At 40.7% G+C, this 27723-nt stretch overlaps 1 protein-coding gene across 11 annotated transcripts in view; it reads left to right on the top strand.

The window, feature by feature from the left end:
- Window positions 1–14400: 14400 nt before the first annotated feature.
- The window catches only part of PLCB4 (phospholipase C beta 4), a 226940-nt gene continuing 213617 nt past the window's right edge, over window positions 14401–27723 (top strand). For all 11 annotated transcript variants that reach the window (XM_042445104.1, XM_042445102.1, XM_042445097.1 and 8 more), the window contains exon 1: window positions 14401–14558. The gene's annotated coding sequence lies outside the window, so the exon portion shown is untranslated. The remainder of the gene's footprint in view (window positions 14559–27723) is intronic.

Raw genomic sequence — 27723 nt, 5'->3', positions numbered from 1 at the left:
TGCTCTTTTATATCTTAATGTTGTGATTTTGAATTTTAGTATCAGGTTGAGAATTATAGTCTGGTGATATACTAATATCATTGCATGTTTCAAATTAAGAATTATTAGACTATCTTTTCTCATGAAAGCTTATCATTGGTTTTCATTCTTTCCCCTAATTTTTAGTTGTCTTATCCCTAATGGGGCAAGTTAGTTTATCCATTTCCATCGCATCTAGCATTTTCATGAACCACTCATCTATTGATGGTGTTATCTTCTCTCCAGCCTTTCGCAAATGTAATTCTCGCAGCTGATATTAAATACAATATCCATTTCAAATGTTTTCTTATTTCCTTCCTCTCTACCATATTAAGCAAGAATAACTCTGGCTCCAATTTAATTTGAGTCTGGAACATTATTTGCATAATTTTATGTATTTCTTGCCAGTATGCCTTTGTTTGTGGACATATCCACCAAATGTGGTAAAACATTCCTTTATTTCCCCTGCATTTCCAACATATTATATCTCTGTTTTTATGTATTTTTCCTAATTTGGCTGATGGCATGTACCATCTGTGGATCATCTTGTAAAAGGTTTCTTTAATATCTGTGTTTAAAGTAAATTGTAAATCTTGCCTGCATGCCTTTTCCCACTCCTCCAAGGGGAATGTCTATTTCTTTCATAGTTGCCCTTCCCATTCCCACTCTTCTTCTGATTTCTTGACTGCATTCTCCTTTCTAATCAAAGTGATCCAAGGTATGGGGCATCTTTAATTATTTTGATTTCCTCATTATCGAGGTTGATAATGGTCATTATTTCTGTTTTCTTTATGTTTTACACTAGGCCTGCCTTCACACTTTCTTCTTTGACTTTCTTAAATGATTGTTCCAAGTCTGTGATGCTTTCTTCTAGTAGTATCATGTTGTCTCATATCTTAGACTGTTGATGTTCCTTCCTCCTATTGTCACTCCTCCTCCATCTATATCTAAACCTGCTCTATGTTTGATATTTTCCACATACAAGTTGAACACACAGGGTGATAAAATGCAGCCTTGCCTGACCCCTTTGCCAGTTGGGAACCACTCTGTTTCTCTGTATTCTGTTCTAACAGTAGCCTCTTGTCCTAAGTACAGATTTCTCATTAGGACTATCAAATGTAGTGACACTCCCATTTCTTCAAGAGCATTCTGCAGCTTTTTGTGTTCTATGTGGTCAAAGTATCCTTGCTATAGTCTATAAAGCACATGCTGAGCCCCCCCCCCCCGGAATTCTTTCACTCATTCCATTATCTACTATATGCTTGCAATGTGGTTCCTAGTACCTCTTCTTTCCTGAAATTCACTTGGACATCTGGCAATTCTTTCTTCATATACGGTTGAAGTCCATGCTGCAAAATTTTGAGCATAATTTTACTTGGTGGGAAATTAATGCTTGGGTTCTATAACTGCTGTAGTCTTTTGTGTCTCCTTTTTTGTGGATGGGGATGTACATTGATAATTTCCAATCTGTTGGCCACTGTTTTCATGGTTCTGGCTCTGTTCCTATCTCCCTTTTCTTTTGCTTCTTGTCTCTCCTTTATTGCTTTGAGTATTTCTTCTGTTATTCATTGTTTATTCTTTTTCTTTTTTGCCCACAGATAACCAGACTTCTGGTTATGCTTAACTGAGCAAATCTGTTTCTTACTTGGGGCCGAAATAGACTGGCCGCAGCCCCAATCTGCCTTGAAGTCACCTGAAAAAATAGTGGCAAAGAGCCACTCCTTTTTTGGGCAGCAAAAAGCCAGCTTTGCACCTGCGCTGTGTCCAGAAGCTGGCTTCATGATGCTCCGGTGGCATGTGGTGTGTAATCGCCATTCCACCGGAGCATCATGAAGCTGCCAGTTTGTAAAAGGCCAGGCATCTTCCAGGTGGCTTGAGAGTGCACGGCTTGCAAATGCCACACTCCCAAGCCACCTAGAAGGTGCCTTAGCTTCCCAGTCTGTTTCAGTTCGTTGTCTGTAAATTCTATTGGGATGCTCTTTAGGTCCTATTTAGTATGATGACTATTTTTTAAATTCTTCAGTTCACTTTAATGTTTGATATAACTAGTTCATGGTCTGTGCTGAAGACATAGTCTAGTTTTGGCCATGAGAATAGAACTTCCCCATCTTCTGCTTCCAATTTTGTAGTGTATTTGATTTTTGTATTGGCCATCTGGGGATGTCCATGTGCACAGTTTACTTGGAATCAAGTTTCCAGGGTTCGATATGGCTTACATCCAGATGTACATGCAGATGACTACAATCCTAATATGGTGCTCTTGTGCACATGCTGTCTTTTGCAGTGCACTCACAAAAGGGAGAACCATTAGTGGTGGGTGGTTAAAGCACAGGGCTGATTTCAGAGATTCAGGTTCAAGTTCTCACTGAGCTATGAAACCTACTGGGTGACCTTAGGCTAGTGTCTCTTCCCCTCCCTTCCAAACTACTTTGCTTGTTGTGAGGAAGACATGGGGATGGGTGCAATGTATGCCACCTGGAGAAGAGCCCCCCAAACTGTTTTTAATATGTGTGGGGATGTAGTGCTGCTCAACATTGGTGGGCAGGCTGTTATTAACTGCCTACTTGCATATTCTTACAGGGATTGGGCAAATTACTTTCCTCACCCATTTGTCATTGAAACATCCTTAAACATGACACTTACAGGTATAATATGTACTCAGAAGTGTCCTCCATGTGTTTGGTGTAGCTTATACCAAACTCAATGTACACAGGCTAGATTGCAAGGGAACCTTTATTATTCCCTGAAAGACTCAATTACAATCACTGTCTTAATATTTCTTAAGTCTTGATCCTTTAGTAAACTTCTAATTCATAGTGCTAGTGGAGGCTCAATTATGTAGGGGTCTTAGTGTTTCAATTTTGTCAGATCATTTCCAATGGAGGGGCTTAAGAACCACCCTCATTCCCCTGTTCCAGGATCCATGGCCTAGAGTTCATACATGACGGAGGGGGAGTATAGTTTACTATTATTATTATTATTATTATTATTATTATTATTATTATTATTATTATTATTATTAACCTTTATTTATAAAGCGCTGTAAATTTACACATCTTTACAAATCTTTTTAATTGGACGGTTCCCTGCCCCATTGAAGTTTATTTTCAACTACCCCACCACTAGCACTACATAGATACCATTTTGGATTTTTTTTTTCTGATTAGGAATTGTCCATATGGAAGACTTTTAGAGTGTATTCCTATTTAGCTGAAAAGAAAGAAGTTCAGGACAGATATCATTTCTTCTGTCTATTCTTCATGGTCGTAAGATAATGATCACTGCAGCATCATTCCTGTGTAAGTGAACAGACACTTAATTGTCGCTATAGTCTATGTAGTGGTCAGATGGGAGATGGAAAGCTGTAGATGTTTAGATAGGAAATTTATATAAAATTATTGCACCATCTCTGGTGCCCGACTTACCTCTTCTGAATTTGGCTCAAGTTTGGAAGTTAGGCTGACTTTATTGCACAGCCTTTTCTGTTCAAATGGCTTCCCATTGCCTCCACGGCGGATTTGGGTCCTGTAAGTCACTTCAGCAGCCATTTTTTCCAAATCACAAGCTTCTAAATTGGAAAAAAATGGCCGTCAGAGCAACTTACGGGGTCTGAATTTAGCCCTGGAGGCAACAGGAAGCTGATTTGACAGAATAGGTCATGCAATTAAATCAGCCTAACTTCCGAATTTGAGTCAAATTCAAAAGAGGAAAGTTGGGCACTGGAGTTGGTGCAATAATCTCCAAACACAAAAAAGTGCAGAATTGGGTCAAAGAGCTTTATTGTCTGAGAAACTCTGAAGTGGAATGGCAAGCTATTTCAGCCAAAGGATGATTTCATATATCAGACACAGAAATAGCTAGGTTGGGACTGAGCATAAATACTGCTTACCTTTTTAATAAGTACTGTATTAACTGAAAACTGGGCAGTAGTATGGAAACTTTCTCAGCTCCAAGGCCAAGTGCAATTTCTATTGATGGATTAGCAGAACTGTGGACCAAAAAGCATATGAACAGCCCACAGATGCCCACCACAGCTTTAATGCATCTGCTTCCAAGTATTCTTATTGACAGAGGAATACCTTTAAAAGTATTCTCCATGTTATTACATTTTAGTTCTTTTCTATTTGCTTTAGAATTTCTATAGGATTTTATAGTGTGTTTTACTTGTTATTTTGTGTTATTTTGAAATGGCCTAAGGGCTAATCAATAAACATTTCTCACTTTAAAACTATTCCTTTGGTGTAGGGTAAACTAATATCCCAGAGGACAGGAACAAAATTCAAAATGAGCTTGACAAGTTGGAGTACTAGGTCAAAACTAATAAAATGAATTTCAACAGGAACAAATGCAAGGTATTAAACTTACATAGGCAGAAAAATGAAATGCATAAATAAATGATGGGTGACATCTGGCTTGATAACAATACACGTGAAAGGGATCTAGGAGCCCTAGTAGACGAAAGGTTGCACATGAGTCAACAGTGTGATGCAGTAAAAAAAGCCAAATGCAATTCTGCATCAACAGGAGTATAGTGGCCAGATTGAAGAAAGCAGTAATGTTACTCTTTTCTGCTTTGGTCAGACCTCACCTAGATTATGTTCTTTTCTGGGCATCACAGTTCAAGAAGGATATGAACAAGCTGGAACATGTCCAGAGAAATGCAACCAAGATTATCAAAAGTCTAGAAACCAAGCCTTATGAGGAATGCATTAGGGATCTGGGTATGTTTAGCTTGGAGAATAGAAGACGGAGGTGACATGATAGCAATAAGAATCTTACTGCGCAATTATGAATGTAAAACGTGAAGTTATGCACTCATTATTGTTTTGTATAAATGATTCCTATATAGCCTCTATGGTGTAGCACCATAACTATGGTGATTATGCATACACAAATCCACTGCAGGATTCTAGCCAGCTCTCTTTAAAAATTGGAAGGGATGTCATATTGAAAATGGAGCAGGCTTGTTTTCCACTGTTCCAGAGACGAGAAAACAAACTACTGGATTCAAATTACAAGAGAAGAGATTCCACCGAAACATTAGGAAGAACATTTTAAACGTAAGAATTGTTCAGCAGTGGTATAAAGCGGCTCAGAGGGTGAGGGACTCTCTTTCTTTGGAAGTTTTTAAATAGAAGTTAGAGAGATATCTTTCAGGACTGTTTAACTTCCTGCATCGCAGGGGGTTGGACTAGGTGCTCCTTTCCAACTGTATGATTCTGTGGCGTTTATCACACGGGGGAAATACCATGCAAAAACAGGATTTAAAAGCTAGGAAAAAACACAAAAGTGGGTTGATTTTCACACACGTTGTTGTTAAACTAATGTTAACCCGAATGGAAAGTGGAGGGAAAAATAGACAAAAGCCGCTTCTTTTTACTTTCGGGATTTTCCGAAAGTAAAAAGGAGCATCTTTTGTCTATTTTCCCTCCACTTTCTGTTCGGGTTAACATTAGTTTAACAATGATGTCATGTGAAAATCAACCCGCATTTGCAGGGATTTTCCAATTTAAACCCCCGTTATTGCATGGGGTTTTCCCCATGTGATAAACTCATATGAAAATGCTTAAGAATACCAACTTCATTTCTTTTAGGCTCAGAACTGATTTATAAAGCTTGATTGCAATCTGTAGCATCTGGACAGTAACCAGTATGCTAATTTAACATATCTGATAGGCCATATATACACTGGGCCCTTGTTATCTACTGGGATTTCATTCCAGGACCCCCTGTGGATAGCAAAATCTATGGATGCTCAATCCCATTAAATACAATGGCATAGTCAACTGGTGTCTCTTGTATAAAATGAAAAATCAGGGTTTGCTTATTAGAATTCATATTTTTTGGAATATTTTTAAGCGTGGATGCTTGAAAAGGGCCAACTGTATGTATACCCTGTGTAGTGGTGAGTTCTCACTGACAGCTTGCATCTTCAGTTGACACTGACAAAGTACCATTAATTCTGCACAGCTTTGCTTACTCTGACACAGTAACTGTCATATCTTTCTTTTTAACTGCATTAAAACAATATTGTATGACCAGAAATTAGTGCCTGGGGCTCCATTGAAACAAGTGAGTCTTGCTTCCAGATAAATTGGGCTAACAAATTGCAAACCTTTTGACTGTTGTGGCTCAAATGTGGAAAACATATAGGAATATGTAGCTAATATCATGCTATATAAAAAAGATCCTCAATAAAAAATATCACCAAAAACATCATAACCCCCCCCCCCCCAACATATACATCATGTTCAGCTTAAACAAGATGCACAGAGTAGTATTCCCAGTCATCACCCTGCTCATAAAAAGAGGATGTGTCGTTTCTAAGAGCTCTGTATTGGGATGCTTTTTGGATCTTCACCCTAGAACTTTGACAATCTCTTGAATATTGGTGGGAGTACCTTTGAGAGGGACTATGAGGCTCACCTTGAAGTCAAGTGGTCCTCTAGATAATCTAGTATCATTAAATCTTTAAGGATCAAAATCAAGTTTCAAACTGATCCCAGAAACCTATGGACAGTCTCAGTTCAAAGGCTGCCTCTGAGCCTTTTTTGGCTTCCCTGTTATGATTATCTATACATTTTTGTAATTTTAAAATTTCTCAGCAGAATAGCACGACCTTTTGGCCATACAATAACCCCTTCTGAATGAAGCCAGCCAATTTTCAGACAGGAGTCTCTGTTAAGTGACTTCCTTTAAACCTTTCTTTATAAATCATGCTGGATTGAGTAAAGGCCTAGCTAGTCCAAAATTCTGTTCACACAGTAACCAATCAGTTGTCCATGGGAAGTTGAAAAAGAAGGCATTGGTGTAACAGCACTCTTCTGCTTGTGTTGCCCTACAACTCATATCAGAGGTATACTGTATCTGCTATGAAAACCAGTGTGGTGTAGTTGTAAGCATGTTGTGCTAGGACTCTGGAAGACCAGGGATCACCTTTGTCCAGCCATAGAAAGGCACAGCATGACTTGGGAAGTCACACTCTCTCAGATTAAGTGGAAGGCAGTGGCAAACCTCTCTTGAATCAATCATGACAAGAAAACCTAATAACAGGGCCCCCATATTGACTCTATCAAGAGTTGACCTGAAGTTACATAACATCAAGAAAAACAATTCTGATATGAGAGGTGCTATGTAGTAATCCTGATTAGCAGACATTGGTAGCTGCAACCTCCTTTGAATTGTCCATGTTGTCCACCGTCTCAATATCCCTGTGATTGTGAATTCCACAGATTTATCTTCATATCATATGAAATAGCACTTTAATGGTCCTAAATCTTCCATCATTTAGTTTCAGTGGATGGTCTGGTGTGCTAGTATTATAAGGGGAGAAAATCTTTTTCTTTTTACCCAATTTCTCAATACCATGCATAATTTTGTACACACCTGCCAGGTCTTCCCCAAATGCATCTTTTCCCCTAAGTGAAATGGCTCCAACTATTGTCATCTTTCCTCACTAGAGAGTTGTAGCTTTTCTTATGCAGAAAATCATCTTTTCTATGGAAAACAACCACATGTGAATTTTGCACAGAATAAATCCTCGATTAGATCATTGTCTACACAGAAAATATTTTTCCTTAGAAGTATCATTTTCTGTGCTGAAAATGCTGTTTTCTAGGCAAATGATGGCAAAATAAATCCTGAACTGCAAAAATTCCTATCAGTCCAGGATCCTTGTTGCCCAAGTTTCTCAACATGTTAAAACCTGTTTTAACCATTTATTGAATATTTTCTAATAGTCTTTCCATACCTAATAAGTACTGCCCCTTCTTTAATATTTTCCCATCCATTAGTGTAAACCAATAATTTATAGATGTTACTATTGTCTCATGTATTTGTGCAAAGGTGGCACACTATTGGGAAAATTTTAACACTCCTTTTTAGAATCATAGTATCACTGAGTTGGAAGAGACCACTAGGGCCACCCATTTGCACAACATGAAATTCTTCTCTTATGTAAAAAGCAGTTGCAAATTGGTTTGACATTTTCATCAGACTATCCACAGCAATGCCAAGATCTCTCTTTTTGCAACTTTGGCCAGGGGAGTGCATGAATGCATATGTGTAGTTGAAGTTTTTGTTTGTCAGTATGCATCACTTTCCATTTGCTTATAGCCATTTGACATAATAGAAGTTCAGCTTGGCTGAATCAAAAAGATATAGAAAAGAATGAAGAATAATGGTTTTCCATAGTGGAATTTTGCAGAAAAAGATGGCAGCAATAAAGCAAGTAACTTGGTAAAATAAGCGTAAGATATTGGACACTTAAATTAGAGTTGGGGGAATCTTTTGTTATCTTTAGAAAGTAAAGGAAAAAAGACAAAAATGGTAAACTGCTTGACAAAATAGAAGGGACTTAATGTCAAGAGAACATAGGGAAATATTGTTTTCGATATTTCATGTACAGTAAGGTAATGATTCTATGAATTAGGAATTTTATATTTTGTATAATGATTTCATTAAGATTTCAGTATGCTTGTAAAGCTATATAATAACAATAAGACATAGTCATTTTTTCCTTGCGGTTTTATGGACAAGTTGGGATGTTATGTCACCTGCCATTAATAATGCATCAGTTGGTAGGAAAGACCTAGCATTCTTTGTTGTGTGTGAAGCAGGGCTGTGTTGTATGTTTTCCCTCACAGGCATATAGTTATTCCCAAGTATTACAATAGCACATTTCATACTTCCAAAGCCTCCAGGGTCTATGCTCCAACTCTTTCAGACATTGAGGTCTATTTCACTCATTTCATTTCAGAACCTTGAGCTGACATATTGTTTGACTGCTTTTTGAAATCTTGTAAATGGCTGTGGAAATTTGATTGAAGTGCAGGGTGCCGGTTTCTATAATTTGGAAATTAATACATTATGGTGCACATTTGGTTTGATGTTGCCTCTGAATACAGTTCTCACATGTATGCTTTAGTCAACTCCCCACTTTTGTTCTTTAGTTTTCAACATCATTTGCATTCTAATCCTTGGGTTTGTTATTTAAGCTTTTTACCATATGCATGCTTAAGCTTATTACTGCATTTTGAGGTATGAGTCAAAATAGGAAAACAGCACCAGACTTTATAAACAGCTAAACAGTTCTCTATTTGGCCTCCGTTTCTTAGTAACTAATAGTAACTACCACTATGGATGGGTAAGGATTCAATGTCTAGTTATGGCAGCTGTGACAAGTTTTGTCTAAGTTTCCTTTAACATGTGTGGCTAACAAGTCTCATTCATTTCAGTGATCATTTATCTAGCTTGGAGTTAATGGGGATGTTAATATTTGACTATTTTGTCTTCACAGGTGAGGATGAATAATGTCTATAGTTGCTGTGGGGAAAAAATATCTGTGCACTTCTCAGCCAGTATCATGCACATTCTAAAGTGTTTGGAGAAATTATTCTGCATGCAAATACATGCAGGTTTTTTTTGCATAAGGGCTTCTGCTTAAAAACACCCCAATTTCCAGACATCCCTGTACGTTCTTTGTGTGCAAGACCACTGTTTTCTATGCAAAACATAGCAATCTGGTAGAACAAAATAGTTGCAACACAAAAAGCTTGTACAGAATGTTGCAAAGCAAAGCCATGTAGCTATTCCCCCCAGAAGACTATTTTTCCCCCAACAAGTTTCTGATTTGTTAAAGATTTTTGCTTTGAAACACTGCTGGCTTTTGCATAGAAAACAGCAATCTTGCAAAAAAAAAAAAAAACCCACAAATAAACAATATTATTTATGCAAAACCTCACAATTCTCATACAACAAAATGTGTATTCCTGCAAAGAATAATTTTTTCAAAACATTTCTGGATGTGCAAATACTGAGTAAAAACGGCACAAAATTGTCATCACTGTATCATTTTTCCTAACTAGTTTTCTTGAGTATCAGGAAACCAATTTTTCAGTCAGTGAATATTCTTTTCATCCTTACTGGAGTAAGATCTGGACAGTAGAATCACTAGGGGGTGCAAGATTATTATTATTATGCTTTATTTATATAGCGCTGTAGATTTGCACAGCACTGTACATACAAACAATAAAATAGATGAGAGTAAACCTGCCCATGGCGTACAATCTAAGAAATAATGGCATAATACATATAAATAATACATAATAATACAGGAAAGGGTTCAATAAAACAGGCAACAAATTAAAAGGTGTGTGGACCGTACTACGTGACACCTTAAGTTTGTTCCTCAAACATGTGCATTTGAGCAGAAAAGAGTTACCCATAAATAAATAAATACTGTATAATTTTAATTTTGCTAGTTGTTTTATGTAACAACTATTACCGTTCAGTGATGTGCAGGAATTAAGATTAACGGGTAATATTAGTACAAATAAAAACACAACTAAGGAGTCTATATGGTGTGGTATGGGAGAAGGCCAATGACGGAGTGACACCATAAGTTACCACACTGGGTGATGTCAACCCTAGTGACACCATTGGATCTGGACTGAGCCCATCAGGAACAGCCCAAGGCATTTTGATTCCTAGGGTGGGACAGCACCAAGGAGAAGGGGCATCATACTCAGAGCCAAGCAAGTCATTTCAGTGCATGAGACACAAAGTCCAACAACTACCTCTTCTCATCATTGGCTGATTGGCAGTAAAAATACAGTTTGCTTCTTTTTCATGAACCAAAATCTGCTGCCTGAGGAAGCTGCCTCCCTCTACCTAATGGCAAGGCTGAACCAGGGAAATATCAAAGTGTGCAACCAAAAAACAGATTGCTTCTCATAGGAAACATTCAGCTCGCGACTGTAAACATGCACTGAACAGTTGCACTCATTCTCAAGCTATTAGCAAGTACAGTATGGAACAGACATTTTCCATCTGAAGTCTTAATTAAGCAAAACATGTTCTTTTTTTCCTCACCCAATTTGTATTGAAAATAGATTTGCAGAACAGTTAAAATGCACGTAGGTGCTTTTGTATCTGTAGTGGTAATGAGTGCAGAGCTGTTTGTGCACATTGCCAACTGTGCTCTACATGCCCCAGGACAGTAGAGGTGCAAAGAAGATTTGAAGATGATACTTAAAGATGATTCAACAGTTGACACAGATATTTCACACTTATAGCTGATATCAGGGGCAAAGGGAAATTTACCAGATAAAGCATCCAATTAATTTTCATGCACGCACACACAAGATCCAAAACAACTATATGACACACAACTTCTCTCTTGAGAGTTACAGTAAATTTCCCCACAATGTGCCACTGGTTTATTCTGTCCTATTCCCCCACAAACTAGTGGTTCTCAGACTTTTTATTCTTGTGACTCCCTTTACATCTATGCATGGACATCCCCCCTTCCCAGCTCAATATAATATATGAATACAAACATTTTGTTTGTTTAGTGTGCATATTTTCATTTGCACATTTATATATATTTGTGAATGTACATGAAAAAATAATCAGGCCCTGCCAGAAGCCATGATCCCATAAGTTTCCCTGATCTCTTTCTCCTTCTCCCTCAGGCAGAGGCAGCTAGTCTAAGCATTCTCCTTGCCTTTCTCTCCTCCTCCAGTACAGAAAAAGTTTGGGGAGGAGAATGGTGGGGTGTATTTTTCTCAAGTCTCGAGCCCTCCTTGAGTAACTCTTGTGTCCCACTTTGGGGGTTCTGTCCCACCATTTGAGATCTACTGCAAATGGTTGCTATAAGGGAAAATGGTATAGTCGGCCATTCTTATACATGGATTTTTTATACATGGAATCAAGCATCCACAGTTTGAAAATGTTCCAAAAAATATAAATTTCAAATATCAAACCTTGATTTTCCATTTTTTATAAGGGACACCATTTTGCTATGTCATATGGCACAGTTTTTGTTATACATGGGGGATCTTGGAACCAAACCCCAGCATATAACAAGGGTCCACTGTATAATGGCTTGAGCATTGGACTGGGACACTAGAAGACCAAGGTTTGATTCCTTGCTCAGCCATAGAAACCCACTGGGTGGCCTTGGAGAAGGCACACTCTCTGCCTCACAGGATGGCCATGGCAAACCCCTTCTGAAGAAACTTGCCAAAGAAACCCTATGACAGGTTTGCTTTAGGGTTGAAATGACTTGAAGGCACACAACAAAAACAAGCAAACAGCTGGGTGCAAGTCCCATTAAACTCAGTGGGGCTGACATCTGAGAAGAGTGGCACAAGGTTTCACAGCAACTATCCTTTTCCCAATCTGGGGGACAGCCTAATATTGGTATGCAGCCTCAAGGCAGTGCCCATTTCCTGGCATTGCCCACAGGATAATCCAAAGGTCCTCTTTTTCCAGGACCTATCTCCGTGTCATGCTTTTGTCCAGGTGGAATTCCCAAATGCCCTCCATTTTGAGCATGACTAGAAAGCATGAATTGATATTTCTATGAGCGTTTTGAGTTTTTCCTTGGTCAGGTCTTCTGTTTCTCTTGAATGTCTTGTAGTGCCTTGACCTCCTTTGCCATTAGGACATCTGGCCACAGTTGCAAGAATCTGCCCTCCGGTCCAGTGCTGCCTGTATTGCATGGGAAACATCATCATGATCATGATCATGATCCAGATCCCAGTCTTCAGCCTCTGCACTTGCCAAGGCACTGCTTGAGAGCTAAGAGATGGGAAGAGAGAGGGAGGAAGCTGGTGTATGGCTCTTTCTCATGATGAAGTGAAGCTTGCTAGATGCACTATGTGTGAAATTTGAGCTTTTCTTTGGTCAGGTCCTCCATAAGTCTTGAATGTTCTCCATTTTGCCTCCTTGGTGGTGAGGACATCTGGTCACTCTGGGTGCCCACCCAACCCCCTCCATAGTCACCCTGTTGCAATAATCTGCCCTCCAGTCCAACGTGACCTGTATTCAGGGTGACCAGGAGGACGAGGCACCACAGACTGGGTGTCCTCCATTTCTACCTTCTGCCCAGGAGGGATTCCAAAAGGTCCTCCATAAGAAACACACATTTACATTTATAGTATTTTGAGCTTTATTGAGTCATTTCCAAATTTATTGCAATTAGTATTATTTTTTAAAAGCGTTTTTGTCTGTGAGCCACCTAGAGACCCTTCTGGGAGAAAGGTGGCATACAAGTTAATTAATTAAATCATGTCTTCCCTTTTTGTTTTGAAGGTCCTCCATTTGGCAGTGTCTGCTCCTCCTTGGTGGTGAGGACACATCTGGTCCCCCTGGCCACCAAATGGAGGGCCTTCCAGACCAAAAGAAAACGAAAAAGAAAAGAAAGACTAGAAAAAAGAAGGACATGACCAAAACAAAAGATCAAAACACTCCCATAGAAATATAAAAATCCAGGCTCCAAATAGAGGACTTTTTGAGATTCCTCCTGGACAGAAGGTGGACATGTTCTGGAAAAGGAGGAGGGTGATCTCTGGTCACCCTGCTTGTATTGCATGGGAAATGGAATAATATTGATGATGATGGTATTCTTCTTGTTGCTGTGTGTCTTCATGTCATTTCCAACTTATGGCAACCCTGAGGTGACCCTATCATGGGGTTTCTTGGCAAGATTAGTTCATCGCCATTGCCTTCTTCCTCTGAGGCTGAGAGAGTGTGACTTGCCCAAGGTCACCCAGTGGGTTTCATGCAGCGTGACCAGGCATGTCCTCCTTTTCCAGGACATGTCCTCCATTTCCACCATCTGTCCATGAGGGATTTCAAAAGGTCCTCCATTTGGAGCAGGACAAAGAACCAACCATTTATCCCAGTGTGTTGGGCTTTGATTTGGTTGTGTCATCCTCCGTTTTTTCTGGCATGTCCTCCCTTCTAGTGGTGCCTTGTCCTCTCCTTGGCGGTGAGGACACAGCTGGTCTCTGCTCTCCAGAGTCCAGCACTCAAAAGCACTAGGCTCTCAATAATAATGATAACAACAACAACAACAGCAACCTGAATCCAGATCCCATCCTTCAGGCTCTGCACTGCTTGGGAACTGAGTATGTTTAACCTGGAGAAGAGACAGTTAAGAGGCGATATGATAGCCCTGTTTAAATATTTGAAGAAAGTGTGATTGGGGCCAACACGGTGTGAACCATGCTTTATCATGGGGGGGGGGATCGGCAGTTATTATCCTGTGACAATGGTGCCATCGTGATTAAGATTTTCACACATGTGGCAATTGACAGTGTCCTTATCCAGGGCATGGCCAGCAACAAATCAAAGTCTCATCAGGGAGAAATGGCAGCGCCTTTGAGACTCACTGAAAGGAAAGACATTGGCAGCAGGAGCTTTCCTAGGCTTGAGCAACAAATCATTGGTGGGAGGCGATGTCTTTTTTCATTTCTTTCCTCGCCTCCTTCCTTCCTTGCGGCTGGCCCTGGCCTTGGCACCTCCAGCGGGCATCTGCCAATGAGGAAGCCCAGCTGAAGGCTGCATGGGAAGCAGGAGGGGCAGAGCAGGAGGAGGAGGGGAAAATGCAATAAAGAGGTTGGGGAAATCCACCCTCCTCCTCCTCCCTCTCTCTGCCGGAGCATCCTGGGCAAAGAGAACAGCTGGTGGAGGGCGGCTGGTGCTTGCCTCTCTGGAGCACTGCTCTTCCAGCATCGGAGGCAGCATCTCAGGTAAGAGTCCTGGGGGCATCTCTAGGGAGGGAGGGAGGCAGGGCTAAGAGGCTCATCTTCTTCCAAGCCAAGGGCTCCTTCTTCCTCCTGGCTGGCCAGGCCCGTCCTCCTTTTCCCGGACCCATCCTCCATTCCCTCCTCTTCCTCTTGCCCAAGAGGGGATGTCCTCCATGGGGAGCATCTTTCAGAAGCGGGGATTCTCTCCCTAATTGGAGGGTTTGGAGCTTTGATTTTTATTATCCCTCCCTTTTTGGTGGTGTTCCTCCTCCCCCTCTTTGGCTGGGATGTCCTCCATTGGGGGGGAGGACCCCTCTGGTCCCCCCAAAGAGATGCCCCCCCTTTGGAGATCCTGGCTTTCTTAGGTCTAGCCTTTATTCTCCGTGACTCCTCTCCATCTGGCCTCCTTCTCCTGGCCCTGATCTCCCTTCTCCTTTCCCTGCCCTGCTTGGCCCTGGATCCCTCCCTGGGAAGGAGACCCACAGACTGAGAGAGGGAGAGGGGATCAGGATCCTGCCTTGCTTTCCTTCGGTCCAGGCGCTTCCCTGGCATTTGCAACAGCAGCAGTAGCCCCCTTCACCTTGCCTTTGTTCGCAGCTCAAGCAGACACAGCCTTCCCCTCCGCCACTCTGGAAGGAAAACAAAGCCAGGAGGGAGGAGGAGGAGAGCAGGGGGCAGTTCCCAGCCCAGGAAAGAGCCTGCTTGGGCTCCTCCAACCTGGCCCTGTTCTGATTAATGCTACTGTTCATATTCCTCCTCCTCCTCCACATCATCATCACCACCGCCACCCTACTTCTTCCTCCTTCTCTATCCTCTTCTCCCTTTTCCACCACCATTATTTCTTCTTCCTCCTCCTCCTCCACCACCTCTTCTTCTTGTTCTTCTCCTTATTCTTCCACCACCACCACCACCACCACCACCACCACCACTACTATTTCTTCCTACTCCAACAACTCCTCCTCTTCCTCCCCTTCTTCTTATTCTTCTTTTTCTTCCTCTATCACCACCACCACCACTACTACTCCCTCCTCCACCACCTCCTCTTCCTCTTGGTCTCCTCCTTCCCCCTCCTTCTCTACCACCACCACCACCTCTTCTTCTTCTTTCTCCTCCTCTTCTTCATCTTCTTCTTTCTCCACCACCACTGCTTCCCTCTCTCCTCCTCCTCCTTCTACCTCCATCACCTCATCTTCTTCTTGTTCTGCTCCTTCTTCCACCACCACCACCTCCTCCTCTTCATCATCTTCCTCTTCTACCACCACCACCCTCCTTCTCCTCTCCTTCATCATCTTCTTCTTCCTCCTCCACCTGCTCCTCCTCTTTGTTTTCTCCTACACTAACCTTCACACTCCACAAAAACACAGTGATACCTTCATGGGGCCATCCAAGACACACATTAGTTGTTCTTGTGTGTGTGCCTTCAGGTTGTGTCCAACTTAGCATGAGGTTTTTCTTGGCAAGTTTTGTTCAGAGTGGGTTTGCCATGGCCATCCTCTGAAGCTGAGAGAGTGTGACTTGCCCAAGGTCCCCAGTGGGTCTACGTGGCTGAGCAGGGATTCAAACCCTCATCTCCAGTGTAGCCCAGAGTGTAGCCCACTACACCATACTAGCTTATTACTATTTGAAAAGGTAAAGGAAGTCCCTTGACATGAATGTCTAGTTGTAACCAACTGTAGGGGATGGTGCTCATCTCCATTACTTAGCTGAAGAGCCAGTGTTGTCAAAATCGACTCCAGTGGCCATGTGAGCAGCATGACTACACTGAATGTTGTTTACCTTCCTACCAAAGTGGTACCTATTTATCTACTTGCATTTGCATGCTTTTGAACTGCTAGGTTGGCAGAAGCTGGGATTAGTGATGGGAGATCACCCCATCATGCGGCACTTGGGCCTCAAACTACTAACTTTCTGATGTTACAATTGTCAGAATTGGCATCTAACCCACCACATCCCAAGATAAAACTATTTACTATTCTATTATTATTATTGTTATTGTTACTACTAGTACCACTATTGTACACCAACATCCACAGTCTACAAAAACAGCAATACATTTAGGCAGCCAAGCTAAAGGCAAAAAATACATTTGTTGTTGTTGTGCTCCTTCAAATTGATTCCAAATGATGGCAGCCCTATCATGGGAGCTTTCGTGGCAAATTTCTGTAGAGGAGTTTGGCCATGGTCATTCTCTGAGGCTGAGAGAGAATGACTTGACCAAGGTCACCCAGTGCGTTTCATGGTTTCATGGCTCAGCGGGGGTTTGAACCCTGGTGTCTAGAGTCATAGGCCAGAACTGAAACCCTACAACATGCTGGCTCTCACAAAAGATATAGTATAACTGTTTAGTGGATTTGAGATGTTACTGTACTTTGCAATATAGTCAACACAGCTTCCCTGGGATGTTGATGCTAATGCTGTGCATGCCACCCTTTTCTGCGTGCGTATGCATCCGGATTTTATGCCTGCCCCATCTGCAGGAAATGTTTCTCTGGCTTTGAGGCTAACTTTTCTTTGGGGGTCTTTTGCTTCCTATGAGGCAAAGGACTGGCTTTGATTGCTCTTGAGAGGGAGACTCAGTGGTACTTTCCCTTCCCCCTGTGTCTGAGAAGACTTGGGTTAGGTGTGAGGAGATCTGCATTCAGACCCCCAACTAGCCTGTGTTTGTGGTCCTCTCTTACCTACCAGGTGATCTCTCCATAGCCTGTGTCTGAACAGTTCTGGGGTGAGAGGTGGGCTTGCCTTTATTTGATATTCCCAGATAATTGTAAACATGACTGCCTCATCTCAGAAGAAGGAAACACTCCCCCCCCATTTTTTGCTGCTGTTCTTTCTCTCCTCCTTTTCTCCTCCCACATCTCCCTTGGTGGTGGTGATGGTGGTATGCCTTCAAGTCATTTCTGACTTATGGCAACCCTAAGGCCAAGCTATCCTGGGGTTTTCTGGGCAAGATTAGTTCACAGGAAGTTTGCCCTTGCTTCCCTCTGAGGCAGCAAGAGTGTGACTTGCTCAAGGTCAAGTGGGTTTCATGGCTGAGTGGTAACTGAACTCAGATCTCCAAAGTTGCAGTCCAACACTCAAAACCTACCATGCTGGCTCTCACACCTCCCCTTACTGTACCTGAAGTAATACTTCAGGCACAAAGAATAATTGTTGCCCAAAGGAGTCCAAAGTCTCAAATAGAGAGGGGTTTGGGCTGTAGTAACAATATTGTTGTTGTTGTTGTGCACCTTCAAGTAGTTTCCAACTTAAGGCAACCCTAAGGAGATCCCATAATGGGGTTTTCTTAGCAAGTTTTGTTCAGAGGTTTGCCATTGCCTTCCCATGAAGCTGAGAGTGTGTGACTTGCCCAAGATTACCCAGTGGGTTTCATGACCTAGCAGAGAATGCAATGCTAAAGGTGATGTTATTTAGTTAGTTAGTTTATACCCCACCTTTCTCTCAAGGAAGCTTTCAACATACACCATCACAGTGGTGAAGAATACAAAAGAAAACATGAAATTAGCTGTTGCCGCTGTTCTCAGGTGAGACAAGGGAGCAGAGACCAGTGTTTCCCAAGCTATCAGATGTGTGGGACCAGCACTAATTTTTCCTCCAACGTACCAGGGACCAGTACCATATTGGTGCCCATTGGCTATAGTTTTTCCATTCTATCTTTCCGGTCTTTACCAGGGCCAGCAGCCAATAGCTTGTGGGTTGGCAACAGTCCTTGGACCACCACTTTGAGTAGCTCTGGAATAATTATTCACTTAACTGTTTATATTCTGCCTTGTGGCATCTTCCCGTACTCCAAATACATGTGTGTGTGTGTGTGTATGACAGAGAGAGAAAGACTAACGGTGAACCCAATAAAAATAATTGTTTATCTCTCTGTACTTTTTGGAAATAAACTCTTATTCTTTTGTGTGGCAGAGGTATGACAGAATACTGGTAGTATGGCACTACCTCCCTCCAGGGACATGTGCTTCACATCTGTTTGGTAGCATCCTTGCAGCCACTGCTTCTGGAAGTTCTGCAGCCTTGCAGGAGCCAGGAAAAGAGAAAAAGGATGATTTAACCACAGATCGTGTTTCAATTGAGAGCCTGAGGGTGTTCTGACCCCAAACTTATGCATGAAGATAAGTTTTTGTTGTTTGTGGCACGAATATCAATGTTGGAAAAACATATCATTTGTGCAGCGTGACGCAAGGCTTTGCTGTGTGGCTAGCATATGAGTCAGGAATCTGGTGCATGAATTTATGACAATTGCAGGAGCTATCTGGGGAGCACAAAGAAGAGCAGTGAGTGAAGCAGTCCTCATTTGGAGGCAAGTACTATTTGACATCTGTAGGAGATAACCATGTTTGCAGTTGAGGTATATATTTGTGCCACATGTGCAGGTGGTGTGAGGTGGTGCATTAAAAACGGTCACATTGGGAGAGTTTTGGATTAAATGGCCAAAATATTGTACTCATAACAAAGTCAAACATGGCTAAATGGAACATCCAATGTTCCGTGAGTATTCTTTGACAGTGCGGCTGTGTAACTTTGCCAATTGTGGGCTGTTATTTATGCCAAAAAAGTAAAGGTCCAAAACTGCATAAATGCAACAGATAGCATCATCATGCTAGTTATGTAAGTATTTTGAAGTAAGTTATTTTGAAGTAGTCCACTGAAAATGATCTTGCACAATGTATTGTTTTATTTGTAAGTTGCCTTTGAATCTAACCACAGTGATTAAAGAGTGATTTGTTTGTTTTTTGGCATCTCAAAAGAACCAGCTGACGTGTTGGCATTTAATAATGTGATGCTTTGCAGGTAGGATTCAGTTTGCATCTAAAATGAATAGCTGCCACGTAACAGCAGGAAGGAATACAATAAGGCTTTGTTGTACTATTTATATTTTTAAAAGTGTTTGTTTATTTTAAAATTATACAGTATTCTGCTGGGGGAAAAAAATAGGGAAGACCCAGGCCAGAACTGAAGTGAACTTAATTTGTGGGCTTTCATGCACCTCACTCAGTGTTGGATTGTGGTCTTCCTCTTTGCCTACAAATCAGAGAGCTCCAGTAAAAACTGGAGCTGCGCTAGCAACTGTCAAAACAATTTTCAAACCTTCCTTGATCATTGGGTATAGATTCATATCTGCTTGCATAACAATGTGCTTTGCTTTACAGCTGCACTCCCACGCACAGGGACTTTGTGCTAAAACACAGGTTTTTTTCCCTCTTTTTTTTTAATGAACCCCAAAATATGTAAGTCATAACCTATAATCCAAACAGTTGGCTCTATGGTACATGGAAAGAAAATCTCTTCAGGTGTGAGAAGAGGAAACTGACTGTGGTCTCTCTCCTCAAATGCAGCAGATCTCTGCCTCATTGTAAATTTTAGTGAAACCTCTCAATTTAGTGAATGGTAGTATTTTATGTTTTTTATTCTTCTCCAAATGAACCCCGTAGTTCTCTTTTCCTTAAGTTTAGTTCTGTTTTTATTTTTTTAAATATAGCTGTATTGTTCCAATATTTTTTGGCAGTCATTTGGACTTGGAGCTCTGCTGGGAGCCTGTCAAATCCATTTGCCTCCTACCATGAGGGGAAAAAAGAAAGAGTTCCTTGTTTAAAGTAACTTAAGTACTTGATTCTTTTGTAAGGTGGGGACGTGGACTGGTGCTGTTTATATAGGCCTGCTTGTTTGGGCTTGAGTAACTTTGGTGCTTTTACAGTTTTGTGGCTTGCTTACAATACTAGCCTGTCTACCCAGGATAGAGTATGTTGACATTTCATAATTTTGAAGAAGGAAGTGTCCACATAAAGGCAATACATTTATTAAACCCAGTGAAAAGCATTGCAATATAGTAGGCTTTTGTCTTTCTTAAAACTTTTAATCAGAGGTGGTATTAAACAAAGCTGGTGTGAGTGTACAGAGCAAAGAAAAAAGCTGGGAACAGTGTTGGTCAGCCCCAGAGTTGAGGAAGACTTGTGTAATTGCTCCTCAGGATGGTAATCTTATGCTAATTTACTTGGGAGAAAGCTCCATTTAAGTCAGTAGCACTTATTTTTGAATATAGACATTTATCAGTTTGCAGCGAGTCTGCCGTCCATAACATTTTAAAAGTATCGTTTCTGAGCCACCTATGGTCCCATTTAGGACAAAGGTGGCATATAAATAAAGTAAAATAATAATAATATTAACAACAACAACAACGAGAATGGGACTTTTGCCATCCTAACTGAGGTAGCCTCTCAAAGGATGAGATGTTATAAGCTGTACCCTAGCCATTTGAAGGCTAAAAGAAGAAAAAGCAAAAATGGACATTTCCCCCATTTGGGAAGAATATGAAATCAATTCGTTATTCAATTTGAATCCAAGTTATGTTTACAATGCTCTGGTCCCTTGGGAAGGAGGGAACAAATATATAGAGCATTGTGATCATCTTTATCTTAGCATAGATGATGTTAGTTTTTTATATGCTATCAGAATTTTAAGTTTGTTCTTTGTCTCCCAAGGGACCAGCAGGTTCTTAGTGAGGCTTGGTCCATAACTGTAATTATTAGAACTAATGTTTCTCCATCCATTTTTGCTTCCCCAACCCATATCCCTGAATATATTTTTACAATATGTCTTGCACTTTGTGCCAATGAAGACCAGGCTGGCTGTGGCTTTCCCGAGGGTCTTTTCACCTGCTGCTCCAAAAGCATGGAATGACCTGCCGGAAGAGGTTCATCACATTACTACTCTAGACGCCTTTAAAAAGGCTGTCAAGATGCATCTCTTCTGGCAGGCCTTCCCAGATTGTCCTCCCTACCCTAAACTGTCTCTCTTCAACTTGCCTTTTTAACTATTTTAAATTGTATTTTTATTAGTCACTATTTTTCCTTTGGTGGGCTTGATAGGGAATTTTTTATTTTTTTATTTTTTGCTTTTACTATGTATTTTATTGTATTAATTGTATTTCTGAAACCCGCCTTGATCCGTAGGGAGAGGTGGGATATAAATACATTGTTGTTGTTGTTGTGAGATGGTCCAGTCATGTTTGCAGATCTTGCCAAGATGGTGTCAAATGGTACCCTTGTTGGGAACAACAACTGCACCTCTGCCAGCTTCGTGCTCCTCTCATTTCATCTTCTATACTGCCTGATGTCTTGCTGCATATTTTGAACCTTTGATTTTGGTGCCCACAGGTTTTGATAAATCCCTTCAACAACTAGAGTGTGAGCTGCAGTCAGGACCTGCTCTGTGTGCACCCTTTGAAGCAGATTAGTATGGGAGTAACTAGGACCAGGGCCAGATTTGGAATGCTTTGCCCGTTCGAGTGAGGAAGTGTTCTTCTCTGTTCCCGTTTTGCAAGGGCTGCAGCACTTCTTGGTTCAGCTGATTTCTTTCTTTCTTTTGGCACGCTGTTGCTTTTAGCAATTTAGCGATTGTTCTGGTAGGTTAGTAAATGTATTCCCTGTTTCATTTTAACTGGATTTTGGTTTGGTTTGGTTCCTTTTGGAAAAGTGGCCCAGAAGGAGGTTTTTAAAAGAACAGAAAAAGAAAAGACCTGCAACAAAAATCTGCAGTGTCCAGGTCTTTGTAGATTCTACATGCTCTTTTCGATTGTCCATACTCCTGGCTTTTGTGTTGTTCCCACCCCCAAATTATTTTTTTTTGCCCATTGACCTTGCTCAGTCCTCACCACCCCTTTTCATTTTTCCATACGAACTTTGGTACTTTCCACTCAAGTTTGCTTATGCCACCCTCCTGCACCTGGTTAGTGCTGCTTTGGCTGCATATACACTAGCAGTTGGAGAATTGAGATCATTAGAATCTCATGCAAGTGGGACCAGTAAAATGCTGAAACATGGAGTACTCTTGTTTAGAATACTCCACTCCATTTCACCTAGGGTCGATTTTTTAATTACTATTTATTATTTCTCCTCCCAAAGTCAATCAGCATTCTCTGGTTACTTAACTGTTCTTCATTGGACAGTTTTTGTAGAGCTACCACCTTGGTATTTTTCTAAAGATTTCTTGAATGACATTAGTGTTTCCCGAGTCTGTTCATGTGCGTTGTTGGTTCTGTTTTGATTACATAACGTACTTGGAGAATTGAAATTGCTGTTAGCTTATATTGATCCTGATTTGGGGGACAGCAATGTGGAAATGAATATAGTGATTCTTTACACAAATACATATTATGCATCCTTATATGTAAATCATGGATGCAAGTATGAGAAAATGTAAACCTTTTCTCCTTGCCTGCAAGGACAAGCAAGATACAGGCATACCTCAGTTAACACAACATCTGACAAAGAAGTTCCTTTTTACAAAGACTTTTTATGTCCACCAAGCCTCCCTTTTCTTCTTCCTCTTCTGCTTAGCTGATGTTGTATGTCAGTCTGCATTGTGCAGTGCATTCATTACTTTTTGCAAATTGCACTACTACGGTATTCTGTAAAGAGGACTACATTGTGCTAGTGTAGTGTTACTTGGTTGGTGGATATTCATACAATGCTGAGACAATATACACATAGGATCTTGGCAGTTGTGTAGGCACACACATCTTTGTCTTCCAGTAGAGGGAACTGGTGGTGGTAGTAGTGATGAAGCAGAGGTACCTGAGCTCCTCTTCCAGCATGTGTGTGTCTATTTTGAGAGTTTGGCATGGCTACTACACTGTACCTTATGGCTCTCCCTGCCAAGACAGACCCATACCATTCCAGCATCCTCTTCCTAAACATGGTGAAACAAGATTTGCTCCAGACATGTAACTGGCATTTTTATAGGCATACTGGTGTATCTCTTGCAGTGGATACACATCAACCTGCTAAACTCTTTGTTTTACACATACAATACTCCATCCCTAATTCCCAAACTGTGTTTAAGGGTTTAGAAACAGGACAGAGAAATGCATGCTCCCCCCCCCCCCCCCCACACACAGTGCTGGATTATGAACTGACTAAGGATGTATCTATACTGTATAAATAATGCTGTTTGACAGCAGTTTAACTACCATGGCTCCATCCTACAGAATCTTGGGATTTGTAGCTTTGATGGCACCAGCACTCTTTGGCAGAGAAAGCTAAGGATCTTCTAAAATTACAAATCTCAGCATTCCAGAATTATCTAAAAGTGGTGTCAAACTACATTATTTCCACTGTGTAGATGCACCCTAAGTAAGCTAGTTAAATTCTGTAGATTCTTAGGGCCTCTAAATTTTTTTTTACAGACAAACAAAATTATGATGCTTGCTCGCTCATTATGAATAAGTTAAATAGCCCCACACTCATAGTATTTGGAGAGATTAGTTTTATTATTAGCAAATAAAAACCACCCCACTCATTATTAATAAATAAAATCACCCATACGCATGTGATTACTGTAGTTAATATTTAGCAAGTCCACTTCATTTTTAGACACATAACACCCCTCCACTCATTATTAACAAATAAAATATTCCACTCATAGTTGCTTAATTATTGTAAAATATATTTATATATAAATGAACTAAAATTGACTTTAATAAACATAATATACACTATGTTATTGAGTACTGATACCCAATAATATAGTGAGTATTGAGCCTATTGAATGGCAAATGGGATACTCACTATCACTGAGTTTACTTCCTTTCCCCATTGACTATAATGCATTTAGTGATTTTCTGCAATATTATCATGCTGCAATATTAGTTACATAAAAATCATTCTGGAAGTCACACTCAAAAAGGGCATAAAGGCACCTGCAAGTTGTATTTATGGCCACTCTGGATTAGGGCCTCACCATATCTTAATCAACTCAGTCCTCCTTCCCCTATTTCCCCCCTAACACCCTTCTTTCTTCTGGCCTTAACAGTGGTTGGGGCAAGTCTTATGAATGTTAATTCTATCAGACCATGGTTTATTCTCAGACTTAAAGAAATTGTAGCTGGTGTGGCTTTGAGTTTATTAGGTTGGTAAATATGCTCTGGGTTTTAATCTGTATTTTAAAAGAGATACTGCAACTGCTTAACCCTGTTCCCAAAGGTGGATTAGCACTTTGGATGGGTCCTTTACAGTTTGGACTAAAATGTGGTTTTTACTTTGCCAATGATTTAGAGGCTGTACAGACAGCCCCTTTCCTTGTCAGATTGGGGCTGCAGCAACCACACGCTGCGGCCCCGATCTGGCTATTGTGCCACAGAAAGGGTGCCTTAGTTGCTGCTGTGGTGACTTTTTGCCATTTCTTCGGCACAATGGATGCAAGTGCTGCACCAAAGACACACCATGATACCACCCACTGTGGGTCAGGCAGGCAGCATGGGGCAGTATCTGGGTGGCCATCGTATGGACGCCACATCCCCACTCCACCCCGAGGCCACCTTTTTATGCTGGTTTGTTGAGGCCCTTAGAAGCCACCAGCTGCTACTAAGGAAACCTCTCCAGTGATGACAGACACCATGGAATTATGCCTGAGGATATTTTGCTTGTTCCAGACTGAGCAACGTAGAGTACACATCTGTGATTTGGTGCAAAATTTAGAATAGGGAGGGGGAATGGCTGCAATATGCTGGAAGAAGGCACTATGCACTGGAACATATTGTTACAGGTTCCAGTTGTTTAGCAGTTTTCTACTTCTAGCTTTCTTCCAGTTTTAACTACTCCTTGAGGATAGAGCAAAAGCTATGCTGGTTCAATACTGGAAACACTGGTCATTTATGTGTCTTTCCCAGCCTGTGAGATTTTTCTGCACATGTGTGGTATGAGTACACAATATGAGAACAGAGATACCCAGTGTAAATGGTCTGGAGCATGAGTAGACTGCTGTCTTCTCCAGTTAGTATCACTGTAGACAGATCTGTAGCATTTGCATTGATAGAGATTAATGTCAAAGTGTCAGTAAGCTGCATGGCTACCAAAATCTGTTAAAACGTCTTGAAAGCAGAGTGGTGACATTTGAATTTTCCTTCTTCTTGTTATCATGGCCACAGCAACAGAATATAAAATAATTTCCCCACAAGAGTGTTTAGATGAGTCAGATGGCTTATGGGTAGGTGAAAGAATGCTGATATCCTGGCAAAAATGGAAAGGCTAAAAAGGAGACGGTCCCTATGATTATCATAGTACAGCAATAAAAATATCAGGGTCTCCAATATAAAAAGGAAGTTCCAGTATGGACATTTTGGTTTCTTAGTATGTTCACTGCATTTTGGGGGGAAAGAACAAAGAAAATCTAAGATGCTATGTCCTTAAAAATATGTTATAATGTTCACGAAAGTTTGTTAACAGTATTTGGCATTCAGATAATCTTTCCTTCTGTTTCCATTGCTCAGACTGTAAGAGCTGTTACTTACAAAGCCAAACCAGTACACAAGATGGAAGGTATCAGCCTATTCTGGAAACCCTGAGGTTTGCAGATGAGTCAGATGGCCTATGGGTGGGTGAAAGGATGCTTTTACAGAAATATATTTCAATGGGAAGGTTTAAAAGCGGAAGAGGTCCCTGTGATTATCACAGTATGATGGTGAAAATATCAATCCTACCCAATATGAAAAATAACATTCTCAATAAGGACACCTTGGTTTATTTCAAAAGTGCAGTGTAATATTACATTTTCAGCTTCCATATGTGTTAAGACAAGTTTATACTGACAACTATTTCCTTTGTTTTGTTTTGTTTTTGTCCTTTTTGGAAATTTTACTACTTGTTACAGAGCAGATAAGTGAGATCTGCACAGGGGTGTCACTAGGGGAGTACAGGGAGTGTGGGCAGCACCAGGTGACACCCCAAGGGAAGGGTGACACTATACTACTTCTCTCCAAATTTTGCAGAAACAGGCTGTGGTATTTGCTACATCTCTTTAAAACTCTGGAGATGCTGTGAGAGGGATAAGGATCAGTGGGAAGAGAAAGGAGAGGCCTCAGGTTTTTAATTTTAATTTTAAACGAATAAAATAGAATATTTTAAATTTTTCTTTGAAAACATCTCATCTTACCAGACTTTCACTTTAACTGTATGAAACTATGTACATATAAATACGTTTAGGCTGTGTGCATGATATTGTAATTTAAAGACATAATTTTAATTTTGCTAGTTGTTTATGTCACAAGTTGCCATTACGTTCAGTAGTATATGGGAATTATGATTTATGAGTAACATTAGTACAAAAAACTACTAAGGATTTTGTATGCAATGGTACTGGAAGAAGTTAAGGGGAGGGTGACACAATGAGTTCCTGCACAGGGTAATGCCAACCCTAGTGACACCACTGGATCTGCAACAAAATGTTGCCTGCAATGCTTCTAGTCAGAGTGCTATGAAATGTTTTGGAATATTCCATTCTGGCTCTTCACTGGCTTTTGCTCACCCCTGCAGGCAGCCAGCCATTTTGCATCTCCTCTCTCCTGCCACTTTGGTTTCATCCTCCCTTTCCTGATGTTTTGCATTTGGTGCCTCCTCATGTCTGCAGATAAACTCCTTGTGCAGAAATGCAGATCAACAGCCACAGAGAACAAATCTCTATCTGGGGGACTGTCTAGTTCACATTCGCTTTAAAGATAAAGTACCACAAGAAGACGAGAGAGATGTCCTAGATCCTAGACCATAATTTTGTTGGGTCTTTGCATTGTTTTCCTTTGCTTCATTGTTTAGATCCTTTGTTGCATGTCCCCAAGTTTTACCCTTGACTTATCCAAGGGTCATATCAAAATCCATAATTTTGCCCCCAATACCTGCCCTCGACTCATACATAAAGTCGACTTATAGTCGAGTATAAACGGTACATATGTTAGATGCAGCATTTGCTTCTCTGTATCCTGACACAAAATGTATTTTAATTGATTGAATAATTTGAATAAAAAGAGCATAAATATCCCCGAGTTATTATTATATCCATAAAAATATTCTTTGCTTGGTTGTTAATGTGTTTAGGTTTTATATGTTATGGTATATATTTCACATTTTCACAGCTTTTCAATTTCTCACCATACCCCTTCAATTCAGAAAAGTGCTTCCCCACGGCTTCAAAATGTTATGAACATGTAACACTCCCTATTCACGAATGCATAGCAGATTGGCAGGAGTTTGGCTTTCACCAAATGGCTTCTTGCTGGCAACTCCATCTTCTCAGCATGTTCTCCACTGAATCACAGTGTAACTCTTCAAAGGCTGTGTTTGTTTGTTTGTTTGTTTGTTTGTTTTAAATTGCCAGGATTGGTTAATGAAAATAAAAA

This window comes from Sceloporus undulatus, chromosome 1 (assembly GCF_019175285.1).
Source record: "Sceloporus undulatus isolate JIND9_A2432 ecotype Alabama chromosome 1, SceUnd_v1.1, whole genome shotgun sequence".
Taxonomy (NCBI): Eukaryota; Metazoa; Chordata; class Lepidosauria; order Squamata; family Phrynosomatidae; genus Sceloporus; species Sceloporus undulatus.
Note: the sequence above shows the minus strand (reverse complement) of the source record. Positions and strands in the feature narration are given on the sequence as shown.